The 13,577-nt window shown below is 46.5% G+C and overlaps 1 protein-coding gene across 2 annotated transcripts in view; it reads right to left on the bottom strand.

Annotated features, from left to right (window-relative positions):
• Window positions 1-13,577, bottom strand: part of SMYD3 (SET and MYND domain containing 3) — a 457,100-nt gene that overhangs the window by 150,355 nt on the left and 293,168 nt on the right. The window contains exon 1 of one of the 2 annotated variants that reach the window (XM_084868940.1): window positions 13,236-13,254. The exons of the other annotated variant lie outside the window; for it this stretch is intronic. The gene's annotated coding sequence lies outside the window, so the exon portion shown is untranslated. Of the gene's footprint in view, window positions 1-13,235; window positions 13,255-13,577 lie in introns of those variants that run through there. 2 annotated transcript variants of the gene reach the window in all.

Raw genomic sequence — 13,577 nt, forward strand, 5'->3', positions numbered from 1 at the left:
TGAAGACAGTGTAGAAAGAAGCCAAGCACTACAGAAGGGAGCGAAGCTGCAGAGAAGCAAGCAAGTGGGGCAGCCGAGAAGGCAGGGAAGCAGGTGGGGCAGGGAGAAGGGAGAGAAGCAGGCAGGGCAGCAGAGACCACAGCAGGAAGCCCTACTGCAGAAATCTTCCTGCAAGGGGCATCTAGTAAAAATACATTTTAGAAGGGAGGAAGGGAGGGAGGGAGGAGGGAGGGAGGGAGGGAGAGAGGACAGGCAGGTGCCTTTGGAAGCTGAAGAAGCCAGAAAGCAGGTTCCCCCAGAGCCCTGGAGGAACAGCCCTGCAGCTCCGTGATGTGAGCCCGTGGCCCGTGGCTTCCAGAGCTGTCAGATGGAAATCCGTTCCATGTGCACCACGGAGCTTTGGGTAATTCGGTACAGCAACAACAGAAAACTAAAACTGAGAGGAGAAAAACGCCTGTCAACCCACGACTCTGTATCTAGCAAAAACTCTCCAAGAATGAAAGCAAAATAAAGACATTTTCCTTTAAACAAAAACCAAGAGGATCACTGCCTGCAGACCTGAGGCCTCCAGGAGTGAGGGCCGCAGGAAGCTCTCCAGGCCGAAGGGCAATGGCGCCAGAGGGAGAAGACGGGCCACTGGAAATGGGACATGTGTGGGTGACCCTAAAGGACTTGTTTCTCCTCTGCATTTCCTCAAAATACATGGCTATTTAGTCAAAAAAGTAAAACACTGAATTGTGAGATTTCTTAAGGTGGGCAAATATAATACACACAACACTATAAAGACAAATGCATTCTTCATTTTACATGCAATAGTGAAATATTAACTCTAAGTAACCTGTAAAAACTGAAGTGTGTGAATTATACTCCCTAGAAAAACCACAAAAAAGAATACAAACAGGTATAGCCAGACAGCCAAAAGATAATATCCAATAATTGTTTTCCCCAATTAGCTCAAGGAAGGAAAACAAGGAAAAACATGAGAACAAAAGAACAAGACAGGCCGAAGCCGGTTTGGCTCAGTGGTAGAGCGTCGGTCTGTGGACTGAAAGGTCCCGGGTTCGATTCCGGTCAAGGGCATGTATGTTGGTTGCGGGCACATCCCCAGTAGGGGGTGTGCAAGAGGCAGCTGGTCGATGTTTCTCTCTCATCGACGTTTCTAGCTCTCTATCTCTCTCCCTTCCTTTCTGTAAAAAATCAATAAAATATATTAAAAAAAAAAAAAAAAGAACAAGACAGGACAAACAGGAAACAAGTAGTAAAATGGTAGAGCTAAAAATTAAAATAATCATAGTAAATAAAGCAGCATTTCCCAAATAGCTTGCTATGGACTCAATGTTTGTGTCTCTACAAAACGCACCAGCCACATCCCTGACCCCACTGAGACGGTATCTGGAAGTGAGGCTTCGGGGAGGAGATCAGGTCCCAGTGGGATTCGTTTCTTTATAAGAAGGGTTACGAGAAAAGATGGGGTGAGTCCAGGTGGTGTGGTAGTGATGGAGGGAAGGGGGAGAGGGGTACAGGGTAAGGGGCAAATACATGGTGATGGAAGATGACCTTTGGGTGGTGCACACGCAATGCAACATACAGATCGTGTGTCATAGAGACGGACACTTGAAACCTACATGATTGTACAATCCAATGTCACCCCAATAAATGTCATTAAAATGTTTAACAAAAGATGACACCCTGATCTCTTCCTCTGCCATGTGAGGACACAGCGAGAGGCAGCAACATGCAGCCCAGGCATGGCCCTCACCGGACACTGACTCTATTAGCGCCGAGGGGTGGGGCTTCTCGGACTCCAGACTCAGAAATCTGAGAAATATTTGTGTGTGAGCCACCCGTCCAGCGTATCCCCAGCTGACTGGACACAGACGTGTTATTTGAAAAATGTGTTCTAACGTCGTGGAAGTCTGAGCAGCACTGGGATAAGCAAAGTTTAACACGTTTAGAGCAGAACTCCGCATCCTTCAATACACAGCGCACACTGGGCCCCCAGGGCCTACCCAGTACGTTTCCCAAGCACTTTCCCTGGGTCCCAACACACGGGAGAGTTACTCAGAGAAATACTTTTGGAAATGCTATTACAGTCTCAGCCAGCAATTATCTCGTCACTTCCTTGCCAATGTGTTCATTTGCTAAGTAGTGTGAGATACATGGACAGATTTCAACATGTACAAAACAAGGAAGTCAATTACGATGTTTTACTTTCCTGTATTTCATTCAATTAGAGAAGAATGAAAGCATAGAAAGAAGACACTAAAAGGCAAAAAACCCCAAGTCCAAGTCCATCTCTGGTCTGGCTGTCTGCTCCATTCACAATCCCAGGGAGGAGAGAGAAGCTGAAGCAATGAGAAGAACCTACTGAGCTGGGCTTCCCTTGCTACCCATTCAGCTTGGCCGGCAAAGGGCAACCTTTTCCATCGCCCGCACATAAACTAATCCCTAAAATCCTGCGGCACACCAGGGGGAAATCGCTGAGCTCAGCAATGGCTCTTCAGTGTTACCCCCTCACCCACTCACACGGAAACGGGTGCCGATGGAAACACCCAGCACACAGGGAAGTAAGTGCTTAGTTAGATTCAGTGTCTTTCTAAAGCAGCCCACTTTCTCCAGGGCAGAATCAAGTTTAATTTAATGTAACTCACTGGGCTTTTTTAAAAGTTCAAAATATTACACTTTACTGTATGGCTGATTAATATATAAACTAATAATATCCATTATGATAAAGAGGTAATATGCAAATTGACCATCACTCCAACACACAAGATGGCCACCCCCATGTGGACAAAAGATGGCCACCATAACATGGCCAGGAGGGAAGGTCAGTTGGCGGCAACCAGGCTGGCAGGGGAGGGCAGTTAGGGGTAACCAGGCTAGCAGAGAACAGCAGTTGGGGGTGACCAGGCCTGCAGAGGAGGTCAGTTAGAAGCAATCAGGTCAGCAGGGGAGCAGTTAGGCGTCAATCAGGCTGGCAGGGGAGTGGTTAGGGGGTGATAAGGCTGGCAGGCAGAAGCAGTAAGGAACAATCCGGCAGGCAGGCAGGCAGGCGAGCGGTTGGGAGCCAGCAGTCCTGGATTGTGAGAGGGATACCAGATTGTAGAGGGTGCAGGATGGGCTGAGGGACACACACACACACACACACGCACCATGCATGAATTTCGTGCACTGGGCCTCTAGTAAGAACATAAATGGTATTGGTCAAAATATTTAAAAAAAATAAGTCTAAGTTATGTCAGTCACTTCCCCTTTTTGGCTTTTTTTTTTTTTTTTTTTTTTTTTTTTGAGCTGCTTCAACCAGCTTCCTATTTCATGGTCAAGCTAGGATAAATTATTCAATAATCTTTCCTTTGGTTGGGGTAAGCACACACACATACACACAAATGCTTTGCTGCAAAGCAAGTCTATTTTAAGTCATCTATTGCAGCACAGTATTTATTGAAGGATTATTCTTTGGCAGATATAGCTGAATATAAGGATGAATAAGATGGACCTTATCCTTTAAGACTTAAGTAAAATGTATAAGCTACACAGGCAAATATATGTAACATAGGCGACTGTTTAGGGAAGCACAAAGGAGGAAATATCTTTCCAGCTGGAGAATCAGGAGGAGTTGGTCCTTGCTGAGTATTTCGGAGGTGAGAGGAAGGTGGGAACCCAATTAGACATGGGAGACCAGCGAGTGTAGCACATTTTGGGGGAAGGTGTGTAGCCCGGTACCCGGTAGGCAGGAGCACACAGGGAGCACAGGTGAAAGCTGTGAGAAAATTCTCTATCTGTAAGTGTGGGTCTTGATGCTAAGCTAGAGAACTCGGGCCTTACTTGATAGGCGGTGAATTGCACTGGAAAGTGTGTTGAACTCTGGGTGAGAAAGCTTCATCGTTTGCTGACAATATTGTTTGAGAATCTATTTTGTGCCCAAGTCTGTGCCAACAAGCAGGAATACAAAGCTGAGCCCTACCAAGTACCACCCCAAGAAGACTACAGTCTAGTGTGGGAGCTAAATGTGTAGAGATAAAGGGTTTTGCCAAAACCGGTTTGGCTCAGTGGATAGAGCATCGGCCTGCAGACTGAAGGGTCCCAGGTTCGATTCCGGTCAGGGGCATGTGCCTTGGTTGCAGGCACATCCCCAGTGGGGGTGTGCAAGCGGCGGCTGATCAATGTTTCTGACTCTCTATCCTTCTCCCTTCCTCTCTGTGGAAAATCAATAAAATATATTTTTTTAAAAAGAGAGATAAAGGGTTTTGTCCTATAATGGAACACTCAACTTACAAATCTTACTCCAGCACTGTGCCTACAGGCACATCATTCTGGAATATGGGGGACTGGGCTTTCCCATCCTGTGGATTTGGACGCTGATTAGGCAAATGAACTCATGATGTGTGCTCACTCTGCATTTGTATGACGATCAGACATCTGTATATATTTTTAAAAAAATATAGTTTGATGCCTTAAGAAAGATATACTTTATATACTTTCTCCATAGAAGCCTGCAGGATATAGGAAAGGTAAATTGTTACTGCTCTATCAGTGGCAACCAAGAATGTTAATCGATTGCATTCTTCATTCGGCAGGCTGACTATTGATCCCATGGTGCTACTATTGAATTATTTACCTTAAAAGTCTAGTAAATAATTACAAGTTATCAGTGACTATCCATATTCTTTAGCGCACACTATTTTACCCCTAACGATACACATTAACGTTTTATAGTTAGAGGACTCAGAAGAATACATAAAAGTTCAAACTGTCGCTAAATGCTGTGCCTACCTGGGTTTTATTCTCAATATAGAATATTGCATTTTCCTCTTTAAAAAAACACTGGATTTTAGCCTCGGGCAGAGGCGCTGTGATGGTGTGTGCAGTAACTTTTAAGTACTCCAATACAGAGTGCCTGCAGGGTGATTTATGTGTTTTGTGAGTTCCATGCACATCCCAATGTTGGGTAATATTTCAGGTGCCCTCAGGAGGGATTATTCCAGGAATGCTTAGTTATTATCTGGCACACCCTAATCCTTTCCTTTGGTCAACCTGAAAAGGTTGGTTAATTTGCATTGTGGGTGATAGAAATGACTGTTCCTCCGTGGGACGATGGGTGTTTAAGATACGGGACTTGCCGAAACCGGTTTGGCTCAGTGGATAGAGCATCGGCCTGCGGACTGAAAGGTCCCGGGTTTGATTCCAGTCAAGGGCATGTATCTTGCATCCCCAGTAAGGGGTGTACAGGAGGTAGCTGATTGATGATTCTCTCTCAAAGATGTTTCTAACTCTCTCTTTCTTTCTGTAAAAAATCAATAAAATATATATGTATTTTTAAAAAGATACGGGACTTACAAAGCTCAGAGGGCCTGGGAACAGGGTCTCAAGGTCCGGTGTGCTGAGGCTGGAGTAGCCATGGGGCTCAAAGTCCTTAGTAGGGTCCCAGTTGGCACCACTTATCCTGGCCCCCCCTTTCGTTCTCAGAGGTATGCTCATTTAAATAGTAAATTATATGGACCCCCTCCAGCATACTCTTCTTTTTTTAAAAATATATTTTTTATTGATTTTTTACAGAGAGGGAGAAGGATAGAGAGTTAGAAACATCGATGAGAGAGAATCATCCATCAGCCGCCCCTTGCACACACCCCACTGGGGAATGTACCCTCAACCAAGGTACATGCCCTTGACCGGAATGGAACTTGGGACCTTTCAGTCCGCAGGCCAAAGCTCTATCTACTGAGCCAAACCGGTTTTGGCCATCATACTCTTCTTAAAGGCCCTAAGTATGATGGAACCCATATGGATTTTTGTCTACCTAGGTTGCAGCTGAATCCTGAAACTAAGACTCTACTCATCTGCTTCAAGGGAACGGCTGCTTGTGAGGTGCCTGCTGGATACCTAAAGGACAGAGCTGGGGCTTCCGAGCGCTGCAAAGCAGGCCGCGTGCCAGGGGGGCGGTTGACAATGCCCATATGTGTGTGCGCGATCCAGTCTGAGACCTGCCCCATTACAACGCGCTGCCAGGAGCTGAACAGGAGGCGACAAGACCCTCGCTCACCTCCCCCTCCTGGAGGCTACGGGCGCATTTCCAAATAATCAGGGACGAGTCTGTTAGGTCAGTTTGCAACGTGAAGCTTGCCGCTACGCAGACACATCCGAGAACAGGGACACCCAGCTGCACGGCAAACGGGACATGGGTTTCGCACCCACAGCAGAGCGCACTGGGAGGAGGGAGGTGTCTGTCGCAGACAGCTGTGTGACGAGGACAAACACGATGAAGGGGCGCCTTCAAAACCCCCAGCTCTGGAAGCAAATCTACGGCTGCAGTGGAAACGTGAGCGGTGATTACAGACTCAGAGCAGCAGCGAAACGCAGCAGAAGCAGCAGAACCACCAGACAGTGTGCAGCTCCTCGAGGAGGCGGGGTTCCCACAGACGCCCTGAGGGGCCTCTCCCTCCCACATTCGCTGAGGAGCACTGGGTGGCAGTGCCATCAGCACCCTTTGCTCCTGCCTCTTTATTTATTTATTTATTTTTAACATATTTTATTAATTTTTTACAGAGAGGAAGGGAGAGAGATAGAGAGTTAGAAACATAGATGAGAGAGAGTCATCGATCAGCTGCCTCTTGCACACCCCCTACTGGGGATGTGCCCGCAACCAAGGTACAGGTCCTTGACCGGAATCGAACCTGGGACCTTTCAGTCCGCAGGCCCACGCTCTATCCACTGAGCCAAACTGGTTTTGGCTACTCTTTATTCTTGATGGTAATAAGCATGAGGCCATTTGTATGGGCGTGTTTTATAGGGAAAGGTAATTCAGTACTATTATACCTTTGAAGCAATACACAGAGAACCCAGAATGCCTCAGTCTCATCCACTTTCAATCAGAGTTTGTTATGACAAGTGCATTAATCTGTGTGCTGACGCAAGGTCTAATTTTACATAAATAAATACGAATGTGTGGTGTATAAAATCAGTGTGGGTATTGCAGAACACAAAAAGAGGGATGGCATAAATGTAACCTACTCTACAAAAATAAGTCTGCGTAGACACTAGGTATAACCACAGAGGCATTATCATGGATTTCCTTCTAAGTAGATTCTGGCCACTGGGAACAACTAGACGTGACTGAGAATTCATTTCCATGTGCGGCCTCCGGGGTGAGCCCGGCGTGCGTCCATCAGAGGCCTGGGTGGCGAGGACGAGACTGACAGCTCCTGTCGAGACCCTCGCTCACCTCCCCCTCCTGGAGGCTGCGGAGCATTTCCAAATAATCAGGGACGAGTCTGTTAGGTCAGTTTGCAACGTGAAGCTTGCCGCTACGCAGACACATCCGAGAACAGCACCCGGCCCGAGAAGCACCCAGAGCTGCAGGCCAGCCCCCCAGCCTGGGTCAGCACCCGGGAGAGAGGCCTGGCACCGGGACAAAGCACACAAATCACTGGCACTAAAACTAGGGCTGAGCCGAAACCGGTTTGGCTCAGTGGATAGAGCGTCGGCCTGCGGACTGAAGGGTCCCAGGTTCGATTCCGATCAAGGGCATGTACTTGGTTGTGGGCACATCCCCAGTAGGGGGTGTGCAGGAGGCAGCTGATCGATGATTCTCTCACATCGATGTTTCTAACTCTCTATCCCTCTCTCTTCCTCTCTGTAAAAAATCAATAAAACATATTAAAAAAAAAACCAGGCTGATGGGGCAGGGCACGTGTGAGATACTCAGTGGCAAAAGGTCTCCTACAAACTGAAGAGACAAGTGGAACATTTTCAAGCTCTTTCTGAGGAAGACCTCTTCACCATAAGATGCACAACTTAAGCTAACACACTTTATGAAACTCCTCATGTGTTTGCAGAGCACGTGGGCAGGAAAGAGGAATCAAGAAAGATAAAGTAAGGGAAGGAGAAAAATTGTACTGAGCATGTACCATTATGCAGCATCTTTAAGACGTCTTCTTTCATTTAACCTTCTTTTAAGTGAGCTGGCTTCGTAACTTCTTTCTCTGACAGGCAGATATCATCTGCGGCTTAAAGAAGGGATCATTCCCAATACTTCCTGGAAAGCTAGGAACACTTTTTTCCCCCCTTAACAACCAGTGCTTTCTACCAGTAGACTGCACACAATGTCCATTTTTACCAACTAGCCTGATCATAAGAGCTGTTGAAAATGTCTTACGATGCAAATGCTTTTAACAAAGAAATAAATACTCAGCATATTGGCCAGGAGAAACATCACACCTGAATGAGAATGGAGCTGTATAAATGGTTTTCATGTATACCTTCCATGTCCCCGAGCGAACAGGATTCTGACTGTCCAACCGAAGCCTTGTACACCTTCTATCAGTCTGAGTGACATAACTGAGTGGACACAGGTAGACCTGCACCACGTGCCTCCCTCCCCCACTACTGCAGCCCCACACAGCATCGTCTGGGCCCCAAACTGGGCACTAAGCACATCTCCACTATCCAGAATAATAGTTTTAAACTCAAAAAGATGGAGAGAAAATCCAAAATGGATTCCGGTTTAGTCTCGGGAGGGCTAAGAAAAACTACTGTCTATTGAACACCGACTCCCTGACAATTGCAGGGGAAAAGATAAATTCCAACAATTATGATGTTCATAATAATTTCATCTGCAGCAACATTCGGGAAGCTGATTAGATGAGCCTAATGGGTAATTTAAAGGGAAAGGGGAAAAAACACCCTTAGCATAATTTAATAAGCTCTTCAGTCTGAAGCGTATTCAAGAGTTTCATGAAAGACCTTCTCGTGGCCTTTTAATAGCGCTTTCCAATTCTAATTAACTTGTTCAATGCCAAGTCCCATTACCTCATCAGAAATCTGGAGCCGTCCCTTCCTGATTAAATCGTTAAGTACCTGTTAACAGCACGCTGCTTGGTAAGTATTTCTGGACAGGCCGGCGCAGATAAGCAGCTCGGTTCCCCAGGCCAGTGGGAGGGAACACCGGAGTGGGTGATTGCCAGGAACAATGACATCTATCCATCTGTGCCAGCATCAGTTCACGTTTACCTGCCACATCGCCCTCCCTAAGGGTGTCACTGGGGTTAATGTTGGATCCGCCTAACCTCAGCAGGCAGGGCGGAAATGTGGAGAGATTTCATTGGCGTGAGGGGCCAGGTTGCTACGGAAAACATCAGGAGACACGTGCCAACGGTAGCTCCCTCTGCGCCAGGGTGAGGAGCTAGATCACCGGTTCTCGAGTCCCTCAGGGCTCGGCGGCCTTCTCAGCACAGCGAGCACCAACCCAGGTCAGTCCCATTGACACCAGAGTCCTTCGCTTCCTGCCCCCACGCTGCTGCTGCCCCGAGGACTGGACAGCCTGGCTCAGAGTACAACAAGCACACCTAGGGGTATGGCTCAGTGTTAGAGGTTGTCCCCACCCCCTATGGGGGAGGACCCCACTCACTGGGCTATGAGCAGGTTAGCTATCCCAGTTTTATTTCTTGCAGGTGTGAGTGTCCTCACACAGGGACCCCCTGAGACAGGGAACGGAACCCTCAGAGGAACACCCACAATGCATCCAACCGCCTTTCCTTAGGATGGTCTGTGACATCTAGTGAGCGTCTAATCTCCATGCGCCTGCTCGTTCATGAGTCTTACAGACGTGATCCTGGGGAGAAACAAGCTTTGGGGGTAGAAAATGAAACAAAATAAAACAAGACCAAGAAAAACTACCTTTTAACTTATAGGCCAGGCTCTTATGCTGAAGCAAAGAAGCTAAAAAGCGTCAGTCCCTAATGGCGTTCATATAGGACGGGAGGTTCCGTCAAATGTCGCTTGAGAGGCTGGGGTTGGTTCTGATTAGCATTATACTCCTACTCACCGGCAGCCAAATGCAATATGGTTGAGTCTGAAGCAGAAATAACTGCAATGCTAGTGCAACGCTCCATCTTCCAGTCAAATGCCGAAGTCAGCCAACTGGACCAAACATGACCGCGTCCTTTCTGTATCGGTGGCTTAGTGAAGACAGGGTATTACCCTTTACAAACTTTACCAGGCGTCCTCAAACTTTTTAAAGTGGGGGCCAGATCACGGTCCCTCAGAGAGCTGGAGGGCCGGACTATATGAACTACTAATTCCTACTGTAACACCTCGGCTGCGCTCACTGCCCAAAAAACCTGGTGGGCAGGATCAGACTCCTCTGCGGGCCGCATGTGGCCTGCGGGCCGTAGTTTGAAGACCGCTGCTTTAAAACAGTGCCAGACTGCCTATATACCCCTGCCTCTTCCGACACAGCAAGTGGCACAAAATGGCACTCCGTACCTCTCGGCCACTCTCATCCTCACAACCTTCAAAGTAGCAGGGAATTTCTCTGATTAAATGCTGCTTGTAGTACTTTTACCTTTCTCTAAATTAGGGGTGTCGAACTCAATCAGAGAAGGGGCCAAAATCTAAAATCCAGCCTAAATCGCGGGCCGAATGGTTTACTGAACAGTCATAAACTGACAATGTCATAAACTGACAGTGGAGTGCAGTGATGACAGCGCGGTGCGGGTCACATTGCAAGGCCTGGCGGGCTGGATTTGGCCCGCGGGCCTTGTGTTTGACACATGTGCTCTAAATCATCACACAGCACCTAAAATCCTAGTTTATAACTATATTTTCATACTTTAAAAATATAGCTTGAATAAATTTTTTTAAATTTATTTAATTGTACACTTACAATGGTATTTTATGTGTAAATTATGTTATGTTGTTCCTATTCTCAAATTATTGAATATTTACATTTTTTGTATATTTTATTGAGTTTTTACAGAGAGGAAGAGAGGGATAGAGAGCTAGAAACATCAATGAGAGAGAATCATCGATCAGCTGCCTCTTACACACCTCCTACCGGGGATGTGCCCACAACCAAGGTACATGCCCTTGACCGGAACCGAACCCAGGACCCGTCAGTCTGCAGGCCAATGCTCTATCCACTGAGCCAAACCTGTTTTGGCTGAATGTTTACTTTTTTATTTTTTATTTTTAATTTCTTCAAGTGAAAAACTCATAGAAAGACATAGCTCCCCGGTTTTCTCCTTTACACTTGACACTCTGCCTCATACAGAAGCAAGAGAGAAACACCAACCAGCGAGTTACACTAAAACTGACTTCCTTTGTCCATAGAGGCTAAGTCCCTGAATGAGGCCTACTTCCTCTCTTCTATGGCTGCTGGTAGACTTTATCTAAAGAATGACACATTCAAATGATGTGTTTGAAACGCTCATTGTCCAGCCTGGGAAGACCCCTCAGGATCAGTTAAGCCATCTAGTCCTGTTAACTCCTAGCCTGTCCTCTCTGGCTCCAACATCTCCACTTCCCTCTGCGCATGAGCACTAGCTATCTGCCAACATCTCCAATGTCTCGCATTGTGTCTAAAGCTGAACTCATCACCTATCTTCTCGACATGGATGTCCAGGCCCTTAGTGATGGTCCCACCAGTCAGATAGCTTACACTTGACCTGGTATCATCGCCCACTCCTTCCTTCTCTCTCACTTTCTGACCTGGGCCAATCTCTGTCTCAAGCATTTTCCTCCTCAATAGCTCTAACATTAACTCCTTTGACTATCCTGATATTGCTTATCTGGTTCAGATCCCAATCACTTCTTGGGCGAACCACTGAGGTGTCTCCCCAAGTCTGCCCTTTCAGGTTAGAACGTGGCCAGCAAGATCTAGTGGAACCTAAATTTCGTTAGTTAACTCCTTGACCTAAATCTTTCACCCAACCAGGTAATCCTGGACCTTTAAGAATTGGGCCCCAGCCTGGACAGTGTAGTTCAGTGGTTGAGTGTTAACCCTGCACCAGGAAGTTGCTGGTTCAATTCCTGGTCAGGGCACATGCCCAGGTTGTAAGCGTGATCCCCAGCAGGGGGCGAGCAGGAGGCAGCAGATGGATGGTGATGTTTCTAATTGATGTTTTTATCTCTCTCTGTTTTCTCTCTATAAAAATGTATTTATAAAAATAAAATCTGGCCCCAGATTACCGCTCTAACCTCCACATTCCCCACTTCTTGGAAGGTCCCTCTTACTTCTGTTACTTAACATGTACTCAACTCTTAAAACTACTCTCAAAGTTCATTTCCTCTGATGTCTTTCATGGCCCCACAGCCTTATCAGCAAGCTTAGCCATCTGTCCTGTGAGCGTGCCTGTCCAGACCTCTACCATGTCAAACAGCCTGTCCTCCAGTTAGCTGTGAGCTCCTCCGTGCAGCCCTCTGTCCCCAGCTCATAATCCAATGCTTCCCACATGGTCAGCCTGCAACAAATACTGAAGAATGAGCCGAAACCGGTTTGGCTCAATGGATAGAGTGTCGGCTTGGGGACTGAAGGGACTGATTCCGGTCAAGGGCATGTACCTTGGTTGCGGGCATATCCCCAGTAGGGGGTGTGCAAGAGGCAGCTGATCGATGACTCTCTCTCATCGATGTTTCTAGCTCTCTATCTCTCTCCCTTCCTCTCTGTACAAAATCAATAAAATATATTTTTTTAAAAATCCAATTTAAAAAAAAAATACTGAAGAATGAATGAATGTGTGAAGTTCAAATGTGAGAGCTACAGACGTGAATGATAAAATGGTAAGTCTAAGTTTCTAGCTGCTGTAATAAAAAATGCCCTATTCCATTCCCCAAGGCAGATTTAAGATTTTTTAATTGTCCTCAATTTCAATTTTTACTCTGAATGTATTTCTCACATTCCTGAAATAACTTCAATTATTTTAAAAATATCAAGGCCATTGATATTCATCCTATTCTCTGTCTCTTTGATGCCAAAATTATTTGTATCTTCAACCACAGGGAAATGTGACCCTCTGTGATTTAGTTTCTCTATGTTAATGAGCTCCTGACCCTCATGTAGCCTCTCTAGTCCCCATTCCACTCACTCTTTCACTCACCTCAGGAATGGTCCTTAAGATTTAATAGCACCTCCTAAATCCCAAAGCAGATCTTTATCATCTCTCACGTCAACTATTTTAACAAACTCTCTTCCTTCAGCCTCTCTCCTTAATAATCCACTCTTTGCACTATCTGAGCCCCAACCACAAACCTGATCATGTCCTAAATTCTTCCCAAAGGCCCTACAATTCTGTCCCACCCTACACCTTCCTCACATCCCCTTCCTTGGTGCATTCTAGAATCACCCCGATCATTGCCAATCAATGATCACTTCCGATCCTCCGGTCTCCACAGCTCCCCAGTCTTACCCAAGCTGTTCCTCTGACTTTATCCTCTTGTCCATCTGAAAAGTCCCCACTCACCCTTCAAGAAGCGCCAGTCCAAACCAGCTTCTCCATAAACCCTTCCGCCTGCCAATCACAACTCATGGCTCCTCACACCTGATCTGGCACACAGAACCTTTAGCTCCGTCCCCTTTAAAATAGAAACTCCTCAAAAAAAGCCTGTGAATTATACATCTTGGAATATTCCCTAACGAAGATAAAGCCTAAGGCAAAACAAGTGCTCCAAAACAGGAAATGTTTGCAGCGTGAGGCTGTCCTCATTGCACAACGAGCTCTCCCAGGCAAGAACAATAGTTTACCAGCAGCCATGCCTCTGTTTCTCAGAGCACACAGCACAGTCCCAAGACCCAGACATGCTGG

Source organism: Pipistrellus hanaki (genome assembly GCF_964339955.1).
Source record: "Pipistrellus hanaki genome assembly, chromosome: 20".
NCBI lineage: Eukaryota > Metazoa > Chordata > Mammalia > Chiroptera > Vespertilionidae > Pipistrellus > Pipistrellus hanaki.